The sequence below is a fragment of the Natator depressus genome, chromosome 5 (genome assembly GCF_965152275.1).
Source record: "Natator depressus isolate rNatDep1 chromosome 5, rNatDep2.hap1, whole genome shotgun sequence".
NCBI lineage: Eukaryota > Metazoa > Chordata > Testudines > Cheloniidae > Natator > Natator depressus.
In genome coordinates this window covers 18,531,534-18,554,840 of record NC_134238.1, presented here as the reverse complement: position 1 = coordinate 18,554,840, position 23,307 = coordinate 18,531,534, and the positions used below count along the sequence as shown (strand labels likewise).

At 40.9% G+C, this 23,307-nt stretch overlaps 1 protein-coding gene across 1 annotated transcript in view; it reads right to left on the bottom strand.

The window, feature by feature from the left end:
- Positions 1-22,117, bottom strand: part of RAB27B (RAB27B, member RAS oncogene family) — a 193,328-nt gene extending 171,211 nt beyond the window's left edge. Inside the window, exons 1-2 of the mRNA XM_074952372.1 lie at positions 22,015-22,117; positions 21,803-21,885 (exon numbers count right to left, since the gene is read on the bottom strand). The gene's annotated coding sequence lies outside the window, so the exon portion shown is untranslated. The remainder of the gene's footprint in view (positions 1-21,802; positions 21,886-22,014) is intronic.
- Between the last annotated feature and the right edge of the window lie 1,190 nt (positions 22,118-23,307).

The window sequence follows — 23,307 nt, the reverse complement described above, 5'->3', positions numbered from 1 at the left end:
AGACTGCAAGGTACTTAAGTTCAAACTTGAAACTGAAACATAAACTGAAATGGTTAACAACTAAATTAAAATTAATAGATACAGGTGCTTTTTTTTTTTTATTTGAGTTTGGCTTGATCCCTGCAGGATTTGAAACCCACACTATAGAGCATTGTGTCTGTGCATGACAACCAGGAAGTGTGACTGCCTAGCATCTGATAAAGAACACAAGAGACAGTCTCCCTTTTGTTCTTACTCATATGGCATGCATAGTGCTTTACAATACATAAAGTACATACTGGTCAGATCCCATATACATACAGCTAAAATGGTGGAGAATTGATAGACATTGTGGTAGCTGCTTAGTGGTAGAAGATTAGGCAAAAGGAACGACTTTTAGGGAGAAATCTGAGAACCCAATTCAAGCAGCCTTGTTCAGGAGAGCACTTAAGCATGTGTTTGAGTCTCATGGAAGTCAATGAGTTCTTCAGCATATCCTGAAGTGCTGTTCTGATTAGGGATGGATTTAACTAATTACAGGTTTAAGTGCTTTCCTGAATCATGTTTTGATCAAGGTGTGTTCTGCATGATTGAATATGACCATTTATATGACTGATATTACCACTGTTATACAATTGTAACAAATCTTGTACAAAGTATATACAAAGGTGTCAATGGAAAAGTTATAAATCTATCAAATGATTATCCTGATTAAATCCATGTATTATCTTTGTATCTAAAGTTATGAATATTGGCTATGGACCTGTATCTTACACATGTGTTGCATTCTTGGGTAACACCTACCAGATAAGATTTACATTAAGGGTAGACAGCTACATGTTGCTGGCCCATTAACGACACTTCTCTCTAACAATGGGCCATAGAAGAGAAACTCATCTCGCCCAGTAGGTCTTCATGTGGATGCCTCAAAAACAATATGGGCAGTGGCTGCCCTGTGAGTCAAAGCATGTAAGGACATGTGATATGCTCATGTGACCCTGGACTCCATCTTGGGCAGTAACTTTCCAGGCACATGGCAACCAATATAAAAGACCCCTAAGATACCTGCATTTTGCCTCTTTCCTGTCCTGATTCTCTGGACTTACAACTAAAAGGAGCATTTTGAACTATGGACTGAGGACCTTCCAATATTTTGAAAGTTACCAGAGACTTTACAAGCCATTAGTCTATTCCATCACTGAAATTATTTGTATGTATATGATCTATTAACCCCCTTCTTCTATAATTAAACCTTTAGTTACCTAATAATCATGATGCCAATCCTTTAGTAATATATGAATTATATATTGACCTGGCTAAGTGGCTTATCTCTTGGGATTAGAAGGATCCTATATTTGATTAAATTGTTTTTCAGTAACCACTCATCGTAGAGTCCAGTCTCTGGGTGGTGAGCCAAAGGCTGGAATGCCTATGGAGACTGTATTTTTGGCTTCTTGTTAACCAGTGTGGCGAGACAGAGGTTTACTGGACATGGTATAAACTAATGATAGAATAACCACCAGTTTGGGGTGAGTCTGCCCTATTTCTCAGCAGTTTGTCCTGAATTTGGCATCCTCAGCTGTGACCCACTGAGAAATGGTGATATGAGGGAAGGGTTATTAGTTTTCACCTGAAAAGAGGGAGGTTATTTCAACCATAGAAACAGCATGGAAAAAGGCACCGAAAATTGTTGGTACTCAGTGAAATAAACAAGATAAATGATGAAGAGTAAATTAGATGCATTTTTTAAAAATCTAAACTAAAGGAAATGGTTAAGCTGAATATTCAGAATATATTCCTAAAAGGGAATATTAATAATCTAATTCCTAATCAGAAAAGGAAATAACTATTTTTTAAATATGATTTTTAACCAAGTGCTATTCCTTTAAGAGAAATTACTTGGGCCAGGGGACTTTCATGCAGTGTTTTTATATATAATTTTCAAGCTGTAAAATATCCAACTATCTAAGCTCTTGCACAGGTGTTGTACCAATAAATTAAAAACCAGCAGGATCTTATTAAAGGGAAAAAGGCAAAATACCACATTTATTGTGAATACAGAAAGAATCATAGTAAGCAGTTAGTTACAGCTGTAACATTCCATTCAATCTCATCTTTATTCACTCATTCATTCATACAAACACACACACACACACACACACACACACAGGTTCTGCAAGGTTGTTATCATAGTAAGCAGTTAGTTATAGCTATAACATTCCATTCAATCTCATATTTATTCACACATACACACACACACACACACACACAGAGGTTCTGCAAGGTTGTCATCATAGTTACCAGCCTTAGAGTTGCTCATGCCAAGCCACTGGCCAGGTGGCCTGGACATGAGGAGGGAGCAGGGCCTTGTCAGATGCTCATCTGATGCTCCTGGAAGTTGGTTTGCAGAATCAGACCCCAAAGTTCTCACTTTTTAAGAGTCTATTTTTATAGGAATTTCTTCCTATGCCAGTCTATGGGAATTGCTTCATCATGCTGTTGCTGAATCAATCAGCAGATAGCACATTCCTGACGGCTCCAAGAAGTTATCTTGTTCTTTGGTTCTCCCATTCTTGAGGCTGTTGGGTGGATTCCAGTCTGCCCTCCGGGGGTCCTCTGGTTATTTCCACTTGACGCCTTCTTCAGCCGATGGACACTGGATTCTTAGGCTGGCACCTCCCTGATCATTCAGTTGTTATCCACACCAAGCATCCGTCCACATACATCCTCTATCTCTATTTTAATCACAATTGTTAATACAACAAAAGGGCGGGGAGTCTCTGGGTGCTGTTTCTGTTGTTAGAGTATTGCTTTGAGTCTCTGTGAATTGCTTTGAGAACAGATTCTGTCTTAGAATGTACTAACACAATTAGCAGCTTGCAAGTTTCACACATAGAGGGAGAGAAACAGTACCAAAACCCAAGAGACCTCTTAATTAGTAATACCCTGGAATTTAAACTATGGGGAATCAAACTCATTTGTGATTTTAATACAGAACTTCTTTAATATGATCCAACACAGGTGAGTTCCAAGAAGACTTTGTTTAAACTGGAACAGAGGAGTAACTCAGAACAGTAAAAAATGTGCTAATGACAAATAGGAATAACAGCATATTGTCAATTATTCCAGTATCCATCATAATCCACAATTTCCATCTTTTGTTTCTCAAAAATGGTAGACTTGAGTTTAAATCTAAGTGCTGCAATTTAAACGCCAGCCATGATAAAAAAAAAAAAAACCACAGGTGTTACTGTGGCATTTAAGCTTTGTCTGGACACATTTTAAATACTACTATACTCTTTCAACAAGTTTAGGGAGGCTGTAAACCAACATTTAGAGAAACAAGAAGGTTCAACAAGTTATAAAGTTAATTTATGCCTGCATGTCTCCAGGTGCAATCCCAACACAAATTCTTAAGAACTCATTTGGACTTCAGTAGGATTTGGTTAAGTAAAGAATTCAAAACTGAGCATAAAACTGACCATAAGTGGCACAATCTTGATGCTTGTTAGAAAAGTGCTATAGAATTGGTTCAAAATCCTACATTTTGCAAAAAAAAAAAAAAAAGTGTTATTGTTACATTTGGAACATTGCTATAGAACAGGGGTGGCCAACTTGAGCCTGAGAAGGAGCCAAAATTTACATTGCCAAAGAGCCACAGTAATACATCAGCAGCCCCTGGTCAGCTCCCGCCCACCGGCAACCCCACCAATCAGCACCTCCCCCTCTCTCCCTGCACCTACTGATCAGCTGTTTTGTGGCATGCAGGAGGCTCAGAGGGGGAGGAGCGAGGGCATAGCAGGCTCAGGGGAGGGAGCGGGAAGGGGTGGAGTGGGGGCAGGGCCTGTGGCAGAGCCAGGGGTTGAGCAGTGAGCACCCCCGGCACATTGGAAAGTTGGTGCCTGTAGCTTCAGCCCTGGAGTCGGTGCCTATACAAGGAGCCGCAGATTAACTTCTGAAGAGCCGCATGTGGCTCTGGAGCCACAGGTTGGCCACCCCTGCTCTAGAACATTGGCTGTAGTATCTTTTTAGCAAGGGGAAAGTATTGGGCGGGGGGGAGACAAATCAGGAGTAACCAATGTTTTATTCAGATTCGAATCAACTGCCTGTCTTTCCCTTTCATCATGCTGATTCTGTTTAAACCCAAATCCAGAAGCATTAAGGATGGATGATGGGCCTTATAAAAAATAAAAAAAGAAAGACTTAAGACGTATGGAAGCTGCAGAGTTGTGGACTTTTTAACAACAAACTCGTTGCCTCAGCGTGATCATTCTCTATGGATGTACTTCAATAGCCTCAGTGGTTATGATCAAAGTAGTGCCACGGTTCTGCTGTGGTTTCAATTCCACTTAATAGCCATCACTACCTCAGTAGGTAGAATATGTAACATCATCATCTCCTTATAAGAGCCCCTCAGACATGACAGTACTTGCAACATCTCAGCAAACTTCAGTAAGCTGAGATGTTCTTTTTGTTGACAAAAATGAATATACACTGCCCACATGCATCCAGGAGAAAGCAGGGTTGTAGTGCTGCAGTACGATGTGAGACACCAGTAAAATATGTTCAGATGAAATCCATAAGACAAGGTGCAAGGCTCATATAGACCTTCTTAACTTTCTGTGATCCTCCTTAAGTGCTCAGATAACTGATAGATTTTTATCTCATGCAGTGTGGGCCAGATTCTCAGATAGTGTAAATCAATGTATTCCCACTGACTTAAATGAGGCAACTTTAAAGTTATGTCCATTTGCACTGGCTGAGAATCAGCCTCAGCACGAGTTGCATACTGATAAATAGACTACTAAATTTTTGGGGCCAGATAGGGCACTATCTACATGTGCTCATGGAAGTTAGGGGGAGGGCACAAACAGATTTTTCCTCCAATGTTTTGGCAACAAGGAATGTTTTTGTTTGCTTTTCTGGGTAAATCCTATAAGCATCAGCCCTGCACTTAAGCACTGATTTGTCAGAGAAACAAATTCAGCTCCCATTGAAGTTAATACCAAAAGTCACTCTGATTTCAGTGAAACTGGATTTGGCTCCAGGATGGGGCACAGACTTTACTGTATGCACAAAAAATTACACCACAACTAACAAAAAGCATTTCTCCAAGATCTAACAGCCTCTACAGCAGAACTTCTACAACCATGCATAACATCACTCTCTTCTTGCTTAAGCTCCTTTTATATTCCCCTTCCCCTGTGCACCATACACAAGGGCCTGAGACGATTGCAGTCACAGCGGTGAGCAATCAGCAGGTCTTTGGGAGGGTGACCACGGGAGGCTGGGGAAGGACTGAAGGTTTGTGCAGGGAACTACAGTGTGGGTTATTGGGGAGCTGGAGTGGCCTTAAAAAGGAAGCAAGCTGGGCAGGAGACCAAGTTGCTAAAATCTGTACCATGGGTTGTCGAGGGAGGGGGGAAAAGGAGCTGTAGTGAGAGTGATATTGGCATCATAACAGAAGGAATCAGCATAGAGCAAGTGTTCCAGTGGGTTCTGCTGTGTAGAAGAAAGGAGTTTTGGTAAAGAACTTCTTACCCCTTTACAAGTAACCAATGTCAGTGCTCTGTGTAGAGTTGACTTTGAGCTCACCAATCATATTACTTGGTTTCCTAGCATTGCTTTTCTGCTCTTTAATTAAAAATCTGTACAAGTTACAGGATGTAACAATGTTAAGCTGTCCACAATGTTAAGCTGTCCACAAAAATTCCCTCTGCTAAGTAATAGGAAAATAATAATTTGGGCTTCATTGACAGAACTATATATAAAATAAATGTCTATGCTGCTGAATAAAATGCTGACAGTTTGAAGGCATTGCCTTAACTGTCAGGGGCTTCCTCCCTGCTCTGAGTATAAATTTTAATTTAAATCCTTAAGGAAACTGGAGCCTTAAAATTCCACCTCTCTTGTAGAGGATTTTCTTGCCTGCCAGGTGCATGCCACTGAGTTACCAATGGTTAAAGTCCTTTCGGGCAGGATAGATGAGATCTTTGGGATGCAGGACTGCACAGAGCATCTAGGATAATGCAGCCCTTGCATTCCAGCTCACAGTCCACCAAGAGAAAATTGGTTCTCATGACCACAATAGCTTGGACAATTGCCAACAAACAATTCAATCACACATTAAATTTTGCTAGGATGCTTCATGGTTGGTCAACTTCTTTTGTTACTTTGTGATTATTATTCCTGATTTTAATAGACAGCAGGACTTTCATTTTAAGCCCCTATTGACCCAATTTCCTTTAGAATTGGAGAACTGGATTACTCATCTTCTCTCTCTCTTTCATGCTGGCAGAATCAACTTAATAAAAATGATAATTTTATATAAGTGTTCAGACCTATTTCAGGACATTATTCCTCGCGTCGCTGATGAACTCTGAGACAGCCTCGTTGAAATTCCCAGAGTTCCTCTGGGATGAGAGAAGAATGTACTAAACAGTTGTATATCATGCAAGTAGGCCTTCTGATTTTGATATGCTGTATACTAGAGATGAGCTCCAACTACACATTTTGCCCCTGAAACAAGGTCTAGATCTGAATTTTGAACACCCCAAAGTGGAGTTGGACAGAACAGGGCTTTCAGTTCAGTTCATTATAAAGATAAAAGCCATTTGCAAAATCTGGATCCGGATCCATGTTTGAATTTTGATGAGCTGCAAAGCTCTAACATTTTGATTTGGGCCCCCCTGTCATATAATTTGGCCTTCTGCTTTTTCGAGCACACAGATGGTGACTTCCTGTTGGAGAAATGCACTAAGCCAAAGACCAAATATTAAAGGTATATGAACATGTTGGAGTTCTGAATGGAAAAAGAAAGCTGAGGGGGAAGACTTTTAGGAACTACCTGATTTTTGAGTAAAGGAAACAATCATAATAAAAATAATTAAACCCATATTCACCAGTCGAATCAAATTTCTAGCTTAAGTGCAAGGTGAGCAACATTAATCTGTGGAACTTACTACCATGAGATATCCCAGAAGCAAAGAGCTCCCCAGATTTCATAAAGTATTAAACTTATACATGAATAATAAGTACATACACAATTGCATTAAAATAAGATAACAAATAAGGGATCCTCAGGCTTCAGGGTATAATCTAATTACCGAGGATTGTAGCCCAGTGGGCCAGTTTACCTCTATTATATTCATGGCTTTGCATTATATTCTGCTTGCTTATATTCAGCTGTAATGCAAGGAACCTACAGGCTTGTATCCTGTAAGACACTGGCTTCAGCAGTTAGCATGAGGCTTGAGGCCTATGAACTTTGGCATAGATAAACTTAGGTAACCCATATGTTTTGGGGAACTCGAAGTAGAGTGTAGGGGGGCGGAATTTTGTCCACAATGACTTCAGCCAACCACAAAAACTTGAACACACACCAGCTTCTGGAAGGTTTTGGATGGAACACCCAATCGCAAGAGTGCCGTGGCAATGAATTGACGTATATGATAAGTTAAAATCATAATTATACTAACCTACAGGTGGACACCTTAACATTAGTAAGGGGAGGAAATACAAATAAGGAAGAGGGGAGAAACCCCTACTGAATATGCATAAGACATGGTAACATCCACATAACAGATTATAAAAGTGGCATCCCAGCCTGTGGGCAGGAGGAGAGGGAGATGTAGCCCTTGAGAGAGGCTAGAATGACGGCCATTGGTGAAGATGAGAAAGATGACAGTGATGAGGAAGATAATGGCTAACATTTCAGGTTATTCTGCAAGGGATGGTGTAACTATGGGGGTTCAGATCTGCTTTCTGTATTATCTCTATCTTACTGAGTTAGAGTGTATGTGATTTTGCTAAATGTACTAATAAATTATTTATTTGTAAATATAAAGGAGTTCCTATAGTGTGAGTGTTGCACCTGTGCACATCGGGGCTCCCAACTATATAATAATTTTAATATTGGGCCTGATCTTGGGACAAGAACCTGTCAACCCTCAAAGTGATAACTGGAAATTCTTATTCATAATCTACACATCAGGACACAGAATTAGGAAGACATTTCTACTATGGACAGATTTTTGCCAACCTATTCAGTATTGGGTTTCTTTGAAGCATCTGATACTTCTCGTTGTCAGATGACCTTGATGGACCAATGGTCTGACCCTATATAACAACAATGCTTATGTTCGTACGAACCTTTAGGAATACCGAAATCACATTTTCAGCTACATTATTTCTTCACCTTGTTCAACCTTTTACTAACCCCATGTTTGTAATACATAAATATTTCTATTTTCCTTTATATTTCCTCCACTGGGTCCAACACATGGTGCTTGGTACTCTACACTAGTCCAATTTAAACTTGCTCAGCTGATTTCTGCAGGTCAGTGCAGGCAGTACAATTAGCTTCACTCACAGCGAACTGCAAGAGCGAGCAGATACTTTTGTAATTTGCAGCAGGGCTTCTCAACCTTTTTCTTTCTGAGCCCCCCCTCCCCCCCCCACACACAATATAAAAACTTCAGGGCACAGCAGTGGGGGTGAGGGGATGGCTCGGGGCTCCTGGCTTCAGCCACTGTGTGTGGTGGGGGCCTCGGTGCTTTAGCCCTGTGGGCTTGGGGCGGGGGAAGGGAATGGCAGCTCCAGACTTCAGCCACCAGGTGGAGGGGGAGGGGAAAGGGACTGGGGCTTCAGCCCTGGGGCGGGGGTGTGGGGGGGGAAGACGAGCCACATTCATGTGCTCTCCCAGAGACCAAGAGGATTCGAGCTGAGCCAGTCAGAATTCCTCCTTCTGATTATAAGACAGACCAAAGAGAAGGTTGTGGCCCCAAAGCGTTTACAATCTATGTCAATTCTCCTCAGGCTCCTACTGCAAAGTAGCTCAGCAAGTGCTTATAGCCCCACTCTGCCCCACACAGAGGCTTGACAGATATGGTAGTGACAATGGCAACACTGTTGTTAAGATGCATTCATTACTACAGTTAAAAATCAAGGGTGAAAGATGTGGCATCTTAGTGATCAGAGCCATCATAAACCACTTATAGCACCTACAGTATGCTAGCCACCTTGCAGACCATATGGGACAGACACACTCTCTGTCCTGCAGACCACGCAGTCTAATGGGAGCACCAGAGGTTAAAGTAAATTGAAACAGGAGAAGGAGGGTGGACATAGGGAAACAGCACTCACCAGACCAGGGAGAGAAGGGGGAGCTTTCTTTCCCTCTACTTTTACTGGAGGAGGGAGTGTTGTGCTTTTTCTCTCCCCAGGCTAGCCCTAGCCCAAGCCCATCCTCCCTTAACCTGCAGTAGCTATGACAGAACACAGACCAGCTGAGGAACAGAACAGGCTGCAAAAATAAACTCACATGCTAACTCGGTTGTTATGCACACATTCTAAAATATGTGCAAAATTTGTTAATGCTGTAGTTTCATGCCCAGCCCACCAAAACCCCCTTTGCAGGGCAAAGTGCCCTTTACCCAGACTCCTCCATCATCCCACCTCTCTGCCGACCTTCCTCACCATCTTCACTCTACCAGGCAACTGAACAACCTCAGAGATTAATGGTGAATTTTAACTTCATAATCCTTCTTTGTGGGTGACTTCAGAGATTTTGTTAGCATGGATATAAACAAGCCTACAGTGGAAGATTTGACAGATGGAGGGTGCTAGCCGCAGCAGGGAGAGATATTCCAGAGGATAGAAGACGAGAGACTGAGGAGAATGACATGGAGACTTACTGCTCCAGGCATGCCGCTGAAACAATTTACTGCTTGTCCACAACAATGAAGTGCCAGTAATGTGGGAGAATGGCAAAGACCTACTTGTTATACTGGTGAGATTACAGTTTTACAAAATAGCCATTTCTGAATTAAAACAAAGCAGAATGATTGGGTTTTCTTAATGTAATGATTACAGTACTTGTAAGAGTTTAATATGACCCATATTTCTTAAACACTATGAATAGCAATTTATTCACTTAAATATACAGAAATCTATTATTGAGCATTTCACATAAAGGACTCCTCAAAATTAGCCTCACTGCAATAAAACTGGGGAATATGTAGCCCTTGGTTCCATTTTGAAGAACCCTTTTATCTGGGACGACTGCTTATTTTGTACAAATGAGAGTGTACCTGAGCATCCCAATTATGTGGTTTTTAAATTACAGAACCATATGGACCAGCTTCACCAGTACATTCTGGCTGATTATGCTGCTCCAGTAATGCAAAGCAGCCATAAACCCACATTAACTGCCCTATTAAGACAAATTTATTGTTACTGTGCATCACTGGAACTGGTTAAAGCAGTTGGAGCATCCCAGTGAAAATGGACTATCAGTGACCCAAACAAACCTAAGAACTAAGCAGTGTTCTTGAAAACGTTAATGTCTTTTTAACTACATAACCCATGTCTGAATTTTGCCTCCCTTTCAGAAGGGCAAACCCAAAGATGTAGACGGTGCGAGTGCCTTTAATAAAGGCTTCCAAATCAAGCCAGATGTTCCAAGCCTGTTGTGTTCTCTAATAAATAACCTTCTCAAAGGAAGTTATGGCTTTGATGCCTGCAAGTCACTCCCACTTGCCTACAGCCAGCAAGAAAACAGCACAGAATCCAATTTGATGAGAGTCGGCAATGACACCGTCAAGAAAGTGCACTGCGGTATATCACCCTTAAGTGAGTGAAGGAATTTCAAATTGTACATGTTCAGGAGCTGCAATTCTGAGTTTACATGTGGTGGCCATGATAGATCCTTTTCAGCTGACCCATCACCTCCAACCCCACCTTAAAATGAGATCCAAAGTATTAGCAGCAAGCAAGATTGTAGCTTCACTGCATTAGTGACTGAACAAACACTTAGCAAGACAGTACGCCTATTTACATGTACTGAGACAGAAACAACCTAGTCTCGTCCCATAATTAACATTCCTGCTGTGACAGCATTCGTTCACCATACCACTCATATTTAAGTTCTTCTGACTGATCTGAACCGCTTGGGCTTCTGTGATCCCAGAAGGGCTGGGAAAAGGAAAGAAACAGCAGAACAGCAAACACTCTCAGCCAGGAAGAATTCGTACCTCCTGGATGCTACTGTGTGCACACAGATGAGATGCAGCACAGAGTCGCATTCTGAAAGCAATTTGTAGCTCCTTTCGTTGTGATTGACAAGCCAATTAATGCCACAAATTGTCTTTACAAAGTAGCTCCATCGACTCTAAGCACCGCATTCAAGTGAGAGCACACTCATTAAGTTAAATCTGTCCAGCTAAATTACAAATTCTATATCCTGTCAAAGGGTATCCACATCCTGTCAAAAGTGGTTTCAACTATGTGTATGCATAAACACATGCACATTAGATTTTTTGTTCTCATGTGCTTTTAGCTTTGATATATAAACTTTAATAAGGAAGTTGCCTTCCTGCAAACTCTACTTAATGACAAAAATTACCATTAAGGACAACCATCACTTCAGTTGAAGATGAGATATCATCCATAAAACCCACAAAAGAACTGTTATTTCAAAAGGGCAGTTGCATGGCTTCCCACGTATAGTTATGACTCGTGTTTTGCAGAGGGGAGAAAGGCAGTACTTTTCTTTTGTATGTCTTGTGAACAGTTCTTTGACATGTTTAAATTGCTTAGAATAAGTTTCCTTTCAAAACAATAGTGGTGGCTTATTATTAGAGCTTATAATGGAAACGTTCATAGATGAAGTTCAAGTAGAGTCCTCTTGCTCAGAAGACTATGGGTAAAATCCTGGCCCCCTTGAAGTCAAAGGCAAAAATCCCATTGACTTCAATGGGAACAAGATTTTCACCCTCTGCCTACGTAGGTCCCTAAAGTCCATAATCACAGTATCAGAGCACCTTGTCAATATAAGTATGACGATCACTCTCTTCTTCCCTGAAGGCCTATAAGTGGATTTTCATGTTGGTTTTTTGTTTTGTTTTAATACTGCTCCCACTTGTGCTTTGACACTAACACATCTGGTGCTTATCCTGACTAATTTCCCAAACACAGCATCAGTAGCTACAGTCTCCCTAGAGCCCTGGATTATGTAGCAAGGTTCTCCAGTTTCATACAAATTGACAGTTTGATATGAAATTTTCACCCAGAGTCAAGAGGAAGTCTCCCTATTAAGGACAGCATTTAAGCATGTGCTTAATTTTAAGCAGCTGCATTAGTCACTTGAGACTTAAGTACATGACAAATGTTACGCACATGATTAAGTGTTTTCCTGAGTTGGCACCCAGTTTCTGATCTTAGGTACAATGAAAAGTGGTCTAAATTGTGGTTGTTGCCATCAGTGGAAAAAAAAAAAAAGACTAGAAACAAATGGCAGGTGAAAACTACATGACTGTACTAGAAGGGTTGATCTGTACACTTACTATTTATAATCACTTAAAATCTATCTTTCTGTAGTTAATAAATCTGTTTTATATTTTTTACCTAAAACAGTGTGTTGTTTGAAGTGCAAGGGAAATCTGCTCAGGAACAAGGGCTGGTGCAGGTCCTCTCCACATTGAGGAAGGGGCAGACTGGGTAATAAATTTACACTGGTCAGGCTGACAAGGGCAAGATGGTACAGCTCTGGGGTCCTAGGCTGGGGAGCTGTGGGGAATTGGCTGGAGCCTCTCTATTGTTGGTTCATGAGTGGCTGGCGAAAGCATTCATGTAACGAATATGGGTATGGCCCAGTCTGTGGATGGCTGTGTGAGTGCAGGACCTGGAGCGGTTTGCAGCTTGTCACAACAACATCAGTGTGAGAGGGATCCCAGGTTGGTAAGACAAAGGGCTCAGCAGTACCCCAGCTCCAGGTTGTACCCCTGGGAACCCATGACACTAATCCAAAGGCCAACGGGAAAATACCAATTGCCTTCAACCACCTTTGGGTCAGGCCCTAGGAGAGCAGACAAGGGAGAGCCTGGCACAAACCTGACACAATAAATTAACAATTTACTTTTAAGAAATAGTTTATGCTTTAAAAATATACTATTTCCCAAGCACCACCAGTAATAATACATTTGTAAAATGCTGAAAAATGCAGATTAGATATTTATGAGAAAATGTGTATTTCTGTTTCATCATTATTTAGCCCCAGTTAACGAGCACTGAAAATAAAGTATAATCTGCTAAAGTCTGGGTGACACAATATAAATAATGATACTTTCATTTAAAATGCAGAGCCAGAGATTTTTAAATGGAGAGTTGCTAGGTCAAATTCATCTCTGGTGTAATACCACTGATATCACTAGCGTTCTATCAGGGATTAATTTGGCCCATGATTGAGATGCAAAAAGATGAAATAGTAATAGGAACTGAGTAGTGCTACCAAAAATTACACTTCTTTGAAAAGTCTTGGGTCAAGCTTGGTAAGACAGTGAAATCCACTGATTACCCACTCAACTAGATAGAAAATATTTACAATACTATTGTTCCACAGACAAGTATTCCTTAATTGCACCATCTCATTCTCTAATGGATGGCTTTTGACCCAGCGACTGAATGCTTCAAAGTGTGACTACCACATTGCTAAAAATGTTGTATTATGAATCCTTTAAAGGAGCATGCTTTACAAGTCAGCAAATAGACCAGATAGAGGACTTACATATATACACCATAAGGAGAAAACCACATACCACAAAAACTGAATAGTGCTCCAGTTTTTAAATCTGCAGACATGCTATTACATACTGGATAAAATAGGTCTTAGCTATACTTCAAAGGGCAATCATATTGAAGAGGATTTCTTGTTAGAAAAGGCTTTAAAAAAAATCACAGAAACATTGGGTCAGAACAATCCAATGGAGTTACTCAGGGAGAAATAGTGCCCAGTAAAAGTATTATAGATTGCCTTCCGAGTATGGCTTTCACAATTTGTCAGCTATATTTACTTCCACTTAAAAGGTCTGGCTACATGTTGAGATATGGCACCTTCACATTCAGAATCAGTACAGGACGGTCCTACTAGATCACTGGTACTCACTGAATGGGCAACGGCTGGGCTGCCGTGACAATAATGCAATTAGAGTGGGATAATGGGAGTCAGAATCACCAGCCCCCCATTATATCACAGCCTGTAACTTTCACTCATGTAGATTTCTCCAGTGGGACGAATTCTGTTCTCACACTAGTTTAAAACTGGAGTGACTTCATTGAATCAATGAAATTACTCCTGATTTAAACAAGTAAAACACAATTTGGCCAATAGCCTTCAGTGCAAGTACCTGCATGACTATAGACTACTCAGGTGAGAAAGGGTTGCCAGATAGGACCCTGTGTCCTACTCCATTTGGCAAACATTTATTCCCCCCTACACACACTGTGTTTTCAAAGCAGCTGAAATCCATCAGTCTGTTTGTGTTTAACAAATGCAGTGTCAAAAGACCCACTAATATATGCATAGTTCTGGGAATAACTGCTGCCTTCAGACCACCAGAGGGCATCTTAAACATTGTTTTGTATACCAACATCAATAATGCTGACCCAATTTGGTTTTTAATTTTTTTTACAATTAAATAGTAGAATTAAAAGAAAAAATAAGACCGAGAGAGAATTCAGAACCTCTCCCTCCACCTTACAGTAGATTTTTTTTTAGATTGTAAACATCTAGCGGGCAGGATCATGTCTCCTCTGTGTTCCATCGTGTGTCATAAATAAAAATGATCAGTTGCAGAGCATAAAATCTTTGAAAAGGGCATAAATATGTTCCATTATTAAGTAAATGAGCTACAAATACTTTGCCCATGGATACAGCTATTTAGCAATTGACAGTGTGCTGTTGCAGGTGCTTTCAGACAATTTGAGATAGTAATACAGGCTAACAGGCTAGTGCATTAGTCTCTTTGGCATTCCAAATGAAAAGTTATGTTTATGGCTATTTGATAGATTTAAAATTATTTTATATGTATATAATTTAGTAAAATACAAACACGGTGTGGCATGTTCTACTCTCAGTGGCACCCAGGAAATCCAGCTGACTTCAGTGCTATTGCATGGATATAACAAAGCTCTTAATCCTTGCTCCCTGAGCTCTCCCGGCTACCTCCTTTCTCAATTACTGTGGACACCACCACCGTCCTGCCTCTCACTCAGGCCCATAACCTGGTGTCATCTTTGACTTGGAATTCTCTCTAGGTTCTTACATCGAAGCTCAGTCTAAATCTTGCCAAGTCTTTCTGCAAAACCTCTCTCAGATATGGCCTTTCCCAGCCATCTGCACAGCTAAAATTCTAATCCCGACTCTTGTCATCTTGCATGTCGGTGACTGCAACATGCTTCCGTCTGGCCCTGAAATGCAATCTTGCCCCACTTGTATCCATTCAGAATGCTGCCGCAAAGATCATTTACCTAGACTGTCACTTTGACTATCACCTTTGCATCCCTCCATTGGGTTTTTCTTCCATATCGCATCAAACATAAGCGGTTTCTATTAACTTCCAAGGTCCTTTATGGCCTAACCCCATCCTAGCTATCATATCTCATTTGCTACTGAGATGTCAACTCTCCCCTCTGACCAGCCCAGGATGCCACACTCCATTGCTCAGCTCTTAAATTTTCAAAGTAGCACCTTTGCGCTTTCTTCCAGGCTGCCCCTCACTCTTGGGAAGAGCTTCTGATAAACCTAACTCATTATTCTCCTTCCAAACCCTTCCTAAAGCTCTCCTTTGCTGTGATGCCTACAAAAACTGTGACTGTTAGGTTGCTAGTGCATTCATACCACTGCCTTTCATGCTGACCAACATTGTCTCATTGTTTCCTTGTAACTCCCCCATCTGCATGCGTCCGTTGTCTCTTGCCTTATACTTAGATTGTGAACTCTTTGGGGCAGGCACCATCTTTTTGTTCTGTGTTAGTACAGCGCCTAGCACAATGGGGTCCTGGTCCATGACTAGGGCTCCTAGGCACTATGATAATACAAATAATAAAATAATAACTGTAGACATAGTTGTGGAGAATGCATCATGCAAGAGATGGATAAGATACATAATCTTTCACATCATAATTGCCAGGTTGCCAGAATGAATTCAGCCTAAGTGAAAGTTGTTATCATATCACAACAGCCAGTGTGAAATGCATTAATTGGTGGCTTCAGACTCATTCATAGTGCACATGCGATATCATCATAAAAATCACCACCACACTTGGCAGTCTAGTAATCAATCTCTACAAAGAGGCCAAAGAGGGGATGAGTATGGAGATTGGACTACCTTTTAATCCCTAAAGGAGAAAGGGTGGAGTACACAGTCAGAGCAGTTGCAGTGAGGCATCATCTGCTCTTTGGGAGTGTTAATCCAGCATATTTCAGACTAATAAAGTTAAAAAAAAAAAAAAGACAAAGAATCCCCCAAATGATTCAAGTGAGTGGCTCACAAACATTCATTTATTTTCACAGCACTCCTGTGAGATGGGTTGGGGGAGAGTATTATCCCATTTTATAAATGGGGAACTGAGGCAAAGAGATCACGGTCAAAAGTATCCACTAACGTGAGACGCCTAAATTAAGATGTTAGTACCTGAATTTTCAGAATACTTTTATAGCACTTTATATATCCAAAGCACAGCTTGAGCCTATTAAGTCCAGTTGCAGCAGCGAGTGCTTAGCAGATGCCAGGGTCTCAAGCTGGGTACCCAGAAAATAAGAAACACACAATTAGTGACCATCTGTGAAAATTTGGCTTAAGTGACTTGCCCAGCATCGCACAAGAACTCCATGGCAGAGGCAGGGTTAGAATCCAGTTCCCCAAGCCAGCATTCAACAGCCACAAGACCATCCTTTCTCTTCCTGCAGTCCCCTGCCTTAATCATTACTCACCTTCCAACTTCTGTAGTAAATGAAACAGAGGTCCTACAGACAAAAGTCTCTTTCACTGCACAACCCTGACTCACCCCCCAGAGCAGCTCCATCCTGTGTTTTGGATGAGGCAATGTATAATAGAAGACTGTATCATAATGCATATGCACAAAGGGCTGACTTAAAGTTGCACAGGCAGGTGTTAACTTCTGAGTGCTTGATAGTGCACCCTTAATAATGTTCTTTTGAACAAATATACACAAAAACTAATTGTAAGTATAGGACAGTTACACACAGTTATACATTTATTCTGAGACACACATAGGCTCAAGTGAAAGCCCCAGGCCTTGACAACTCACACAGCTGGGCAAGTGGATTAGAATTTGGACCCGGATCTAAATTTCACATCATGGGTGTTAGCTCTATAACAAGATAGAGCCAAACCTTGGGATTCATACACCCCTGAATTTTTGGAGGACTAGAGCTGAAATGGAGATCTAGATCCAGATCCAAAACTACATAGTTCTAATCAATGTCTAACCTAAGGGTAGAGCTGGGCAACATTTTTTGGCCAAAATATTTTTCCCCAGTGACAAATGAAGATTCAGTGACACCAAAACATTTAGCAAATTTGTATCATTTTCACCAAATTGTTTGGCTCAAAACAAAATCCTTCAAAAAGAACCCCTCAGAATGTTTTGACATTTTCAAAATGACTTTAATTTAGAAAAATGAAAATAAAAATAAAAAATGTCTTAAAATTATCAAAATTGAAGTCAAACATTTTGATTTTGTTCAAAAGAAACCTTTTGTTTGACCTGAAACAAATTTTTTATTTACTTTTCAATTCACTGAAATTTCCAAAAAAAAAAACCAAAAAAAAAAAAAAAAAAAAAAAAAAAACCTTTTTTCAGCTTGATCCACAATTGGTTTTTCTTTTGTATTTTTCAGAATTGCCAGTGAACCAAAAAATTCATTATTTGCACAGTTCTAATTCTGAGCTACCGCCACTTTCTAAGTGGGAGTGAAATAATAGTGCAGAAGCCAAAATAGCCTTGATTTTGTGAGTCAGTGCCAGGTGTTTTCTGCTGCTTCAGTATGTGTTTGTATATAGTGTTTACATGTAAAGAAGAGGAATTATAGAATACAGTTACTCAAGTGAATATACTCGAAAAGATAAAAATGCACAGACTATGTATATTCAACAAGTATTAGACATGAACGGTTGGAGAGGTTATTTAGTTCATTTCGTCCCCACAGTATGACATTGGAGGATTCATTCTGATTTTACTGTATCCTGTCTGCAGAAAATATTGGATCATGGACTTTTATTACCAAAAAGAAAAGGAGTACTAGTGGCACCTCAGAGACTAACCAATTTATTTGAGCATAAGCTTTCGTGGGCTACAGCTCACTTCATCGGATGCGTTCAGTGGAAAATACAGTCAGGAGATTTATATACACACAGAACATGAAAAAATGGGCGTTTTCATACACACTGTAAGGAGAGTGATCACTTAAGATGAGCTATTACCAGAAGGAGAGTGGGGGTAGGGGGGGGAAGAAAACCTTTTGTAGTGATAATCAAGGTGGGCCATTTCCAGCAGTTAACAGGAACGTCTGAGGAACAGTGGGGGGTGGGGGCAGGAAATAAACATGGGGAAATAGTTTTACTTTGTGTAATGACCCATCCACTCCCAGTCTCTATTCAAGCCTAAGTCAGTTGTACCAGACACACCCCTGGAACCCCGACCTGGGGTATTCTATCTGCTACCCAAGATCCATAAACCTGGAAATCCTGGACGCCCCATCATCTCAGGCATTGGCACCCTGACAGCAGGATTTTCTGGCTACGTAGACTCCCTCCTCAGGCCCTACGCTACCAGCACTCCCAGCTGTCTTTGAGACACCACTGACTTCCTGAGGAAACTACAATCCATCGGTGATCTTCCTGATAACACCATCCTGGCCACTATGGATGTAGAAGCCCTCTACACCAACATTCCACACACAGATGGACTACAAGCCGTCAGCAACACTATTCCCGATAATGTCACGGCAAACCTGGTAGCTGAACTTTGTGACTTTATCCTCACCCATAACTATTTCACATTTGGGAACAATGTATACCTTCAAATCAGCGGCACTGCTATGGGTACCCGCATGGCCCCACAGTATGCCAACATTTTTATGACTGACTTAGAACAATGCTTCCTCAGCTCTCGTCCCTTAATGCCCCTACTCTACTTGCGCTATATTGATGACATCTTCATCATCTGGACCCATGGAAAAGAGGCCCTTGAGGAATTCCACCAAGATTTTAACAATTTCCATCCCACCATCAACCTCAGCCTGGACCAGTCCACACAAGAGATCCACTTCCTGGACACTACGGTGCTAATAAGCAATGGTCACATAAACACCACCCTATACCGGAAACCTACTGACCGCTATTCCTACCTACATGCCTCCAGCTTTCACCCAGACCACACCACACAATCCATTGTCTACAGCCAAGCTCTACGATACAACCGCATTTGCTCCAACCCCTCAGACAGAGACAAACACCTACAAGATCTCTATCAAGCATTCTTACAAACTACAATACTCACCTGCTGAAGTGAAGAAACAGATTGACAGAGCCAGAAGAGTACCCAGAAGTCACCTACTACAGGACAGGCCCAACAAAGAAAATAACAGAATGCCACTAGCCATCACCTTCAGCCCCCAACTAAAACCTCTCCAACGCATCATCAAGGATCTACAACCTATCCTGTAGGACAACCCATCACTCTCACAAATCTTGGGAGACAGGCCAGTCCTTGCCTACAGACAGCCCCCCAACCTGAAGCAAATACTCACCAGCAACCACACCCCACACAACAGAACCACTAACCCAGGAACCTATCCTTGCAACAAAGCCCATTGCCAACTGTCCCCTGAATAGATATGTGGACACACCATCATAGGGCCTAATCACATCAGCCACACTATCAGAGGCTCGTTCACCTGCACATCTACCAATGTGATATATTCCATCATGTGCCAGCAATGCCCCTCTGCCATGTACATTGGGCAAACTGGACAGTCTCTACGTAAAAGAATAAATGGACACAAATCAGATGTCAAGAATTATAACATTCATAAACTAGTCGGAGAACATTTCAATCTCTCTGGTCACTCCATTACAGGCCTAAAGGTCACAATATTACAACAAGAAACGGAGTACTGGTGGCACCTTAGAGACTAACCAATTTATCTGAGCATAAGCTTTCGTGAGCTACAGCTCACTTCATTGGATGCATAAAGTGGAAAGTACAGTGAGGAGATTTATATACACAGACCATGAAAAAATGGGTGTTTATCATACACATTGTAAGGAGAGTGATCACTTAAGATGAGCTATTAATACATACAATGTGTATGATAAACACCCATTTTTTCATGTTCTGTGTGTATATAAATCTCCTCACTGTATTTTCCACTGAATGCATCTGATGAAGTGAGCTGTAGCTCACGAAAACTTATGCTCAAATAAATTGGTTAGTCTCTAAGGTGCCGCTAGTACTCCTTTTCTTTTTGCGGATACAGACTAACACGGCTGCTACTCTGAAACCTTTTATTACCAAGTAATACAATCTGAATTGTATCTAGCTATTAAATTAAATCATGTGGAAACTATTCACTGTATTTAAAATGGCTCTAAGGGACACTACAAAAAAAACCTCTTAAATCCTCAGGTCTCATTGTGCCACCTTACTCTTAACTCTATGGGAATTTTGCATCTAAGTTGTGCTCTAACTCTCTTAAAAACAGAAATGAACATGGGATACAACATCCCACCCCCTTTCCCCAGAGAAAGCTTTAATTTATCCCTCTCTGCAAAAATATATTTTGGATTGTTTAAATTTTGGCTCAAATTTAGCAGTCATGCACATGTTGTTATAAATTACAGCCCTTTTACTACCTTAGACTCACCTATGAATTTGGCCCATTGCCAGTTGAATTTTGGTCATTACAGTTAAAAACACTCACTTTTTAAATCAATCCATTTAAAATTATAAAGCCTGAGTCTTCTTTAGTGTACAGTTGCCATTTATAAGTCATATTGGTTGTTTGCATTTCTCTAAAATCCAAATAAATTATTTTACTCTTAGTAAAGTAAATGCTTCTAGCATAGATTGGGATTGGGCCAAACCCTTGTCTCCTTACTTACACACATGGTCCATTGACAAGCAGTAGTCACATCCACTTAAGTTCAAACTGCAATCAAAACTTCTTTCATTAAACTTTTTTCCAACTGGCAGCCAGTGCTCTATATGCCCTTGAGCAATCTGTATGTCAGTTCTGTGGTAGCTATGACTGTACATGCAGAGTAGTTAAAGGGAAATTGCAATCATATCTAAAAGATTATCACAAACCTTTTAATGGCCAACAAAATTGCATATCTAGACCAAATACAACTTCCTTCAATGAATGGGAAAAACTGTCTATGATCTGTTTCCAAGATTACATCTGACTATTGTTAGCACTGAATGTGAACCTTATAAGTAGGAAGCAATCCATTGGCTTCAGTTAAGATTCATGAATATCTCTGTACCCTTCTAGCAATGAATGAATGACATATCTGATGGGACTATCTTGAAATTGGAAAACTAGAGATATGTTCAGAAAATATGCTGCATCGGACAAGTGATTACAAAGAAAACAAACAGTTCTTCAACCCTGCGAATGGAGCACACATAAACCAGTTGTGAGCTTTGCTCACAGAATCCAGCAAAATCTATTTTCCATCCCAGGCAAGGAAGAAAAAGTCACAATGGGAAAAAAAATCTGCTATCCTCATCAAAATCCACCATCTCACAAGCTGGAAGAAAACACACGTCTCCCTAGTACTTAGGATTTTTCAGGCATTTGCTAGACATTTTCCACAACGGGCGAACAGAAGATCCAGGTTTCTCTTCCTAGATCAGCCCATCAACGTTTCCTTCCCCTCTCTGAAGGGGGAATACAATGCAAACCAAAGGAACAAGCAGTGATAAACAGCATAATAAAGATAAAACACGTACTTACACTTTTGGTGTACAATACTCCCAGGTCTCACTAGCTGGAAATAACTAGCCCATTTCTTTATGGCACTGTTGCTCCCATCTGATCTACAGAAATATAAAAACATAACAATAATATAAACAACTGAGATGCTGGAAATAAATAAGGATGAAATAAGCAGCTCCAAGGCTTTATAATCTAAGAATCCTAAAGATAAATGGTAGATAGATAAATACCTTGCAGGTTTCAGGAGGAAAATGCTGCTCCAAATGCTGCTCCTTGTCTTGTGTAACAGCTGAGGAAGCTTTGTGCCACTGACATGCTGCCAGGCAGCATTTCATATAGGCATTCGTGGGGTCCTAGTGCCTACCCAAGATATTTCTATTCCCTTTTATATTCAAATAGGTTCACATTTCACTGTCCTGGTGCCAGTGACAGAATCCTTACTGAGCTTCCAGTTTCTGATGCTGATGTGCTGTTTCTCTTTTGTATGTATTAGTAGGGGCAGAGAGGGAGGTTCTCCTCTGTAGTGTTTTGGGATTCTCCATCTTTGCAGTAAGTTTCTTCTACCTTTACAGCTGCACAGAAAGTTTGCAAAAGAACAGCAACATGACTTGTTCCTGGCTCTGTTCCAAACTCAGCTCACATTGAGTAAGCCTTTGATTTATGGCTTCTTGGGTCAACTAGGTGAAATTTGCAGCTTTGCACAGTCAGGCTATGAAAGCAGGTAGAATTTCACATTTTGGACTTAGTTTTGCTTTCAGTTTTGGGGTCCATTCGGTCCTGAAGCACAAAGCAAAACACAATGGGTGCAAACGTACATTGGTCAAAACTAAAGACTAGATCTGGACAAACCTCTGTAAATCAGAATCACAGTTACACATAGCACAGCCTCATGCATAATTTCCCCTCTTAGACCAAGTAAATACACTAGCAGGGAGCAGTGGAAGGAAGTGGGGACATTCGAGCAAAATCAGAGGCTCCCTGTGAAACCACTCATTTGAGGTCTCCCACCTGCTGCATGGCTCAAATTTCATTGTGTCACTTTCTTCCCTACATCAGCCTGCCCCAAACTATTCTGCCATGCAAGCTGTGAAGGAGTGGGAAAGATCCAGGAGAGTACAAGGGAATGTGCCCAGTACTACTAAATGTGTTTGTGAGTGCACAAAGGAAATACTGGATTCAGGGTTCTTGTTAAACAGGAGAACAGAAGTACCCATCATGTTCCCCGGGCTCAAAGATATGAAAGATGTCCCGATTCCCCAGGGACTGCTACTCACCACCTCGGAACCCTCGCTCCCTGGGTAGTAGCTCACACTTCTATCCACATGGCACTGGAGCAGGAGCATTAAATGTTCCACCAGCTTTTAACCTGGCCCTGATGTGATGGAGCCTTCATGACTTGGATCTGAACTGGCCCTGCAAAGAAAAACACTTTCTTGTAACCCTAAACAAGAAGGGAGACACCACCACTTACAGTGAGTGCACTGACATCACTTACATTAAGAGCACTTTGCTGGAATTTGTTC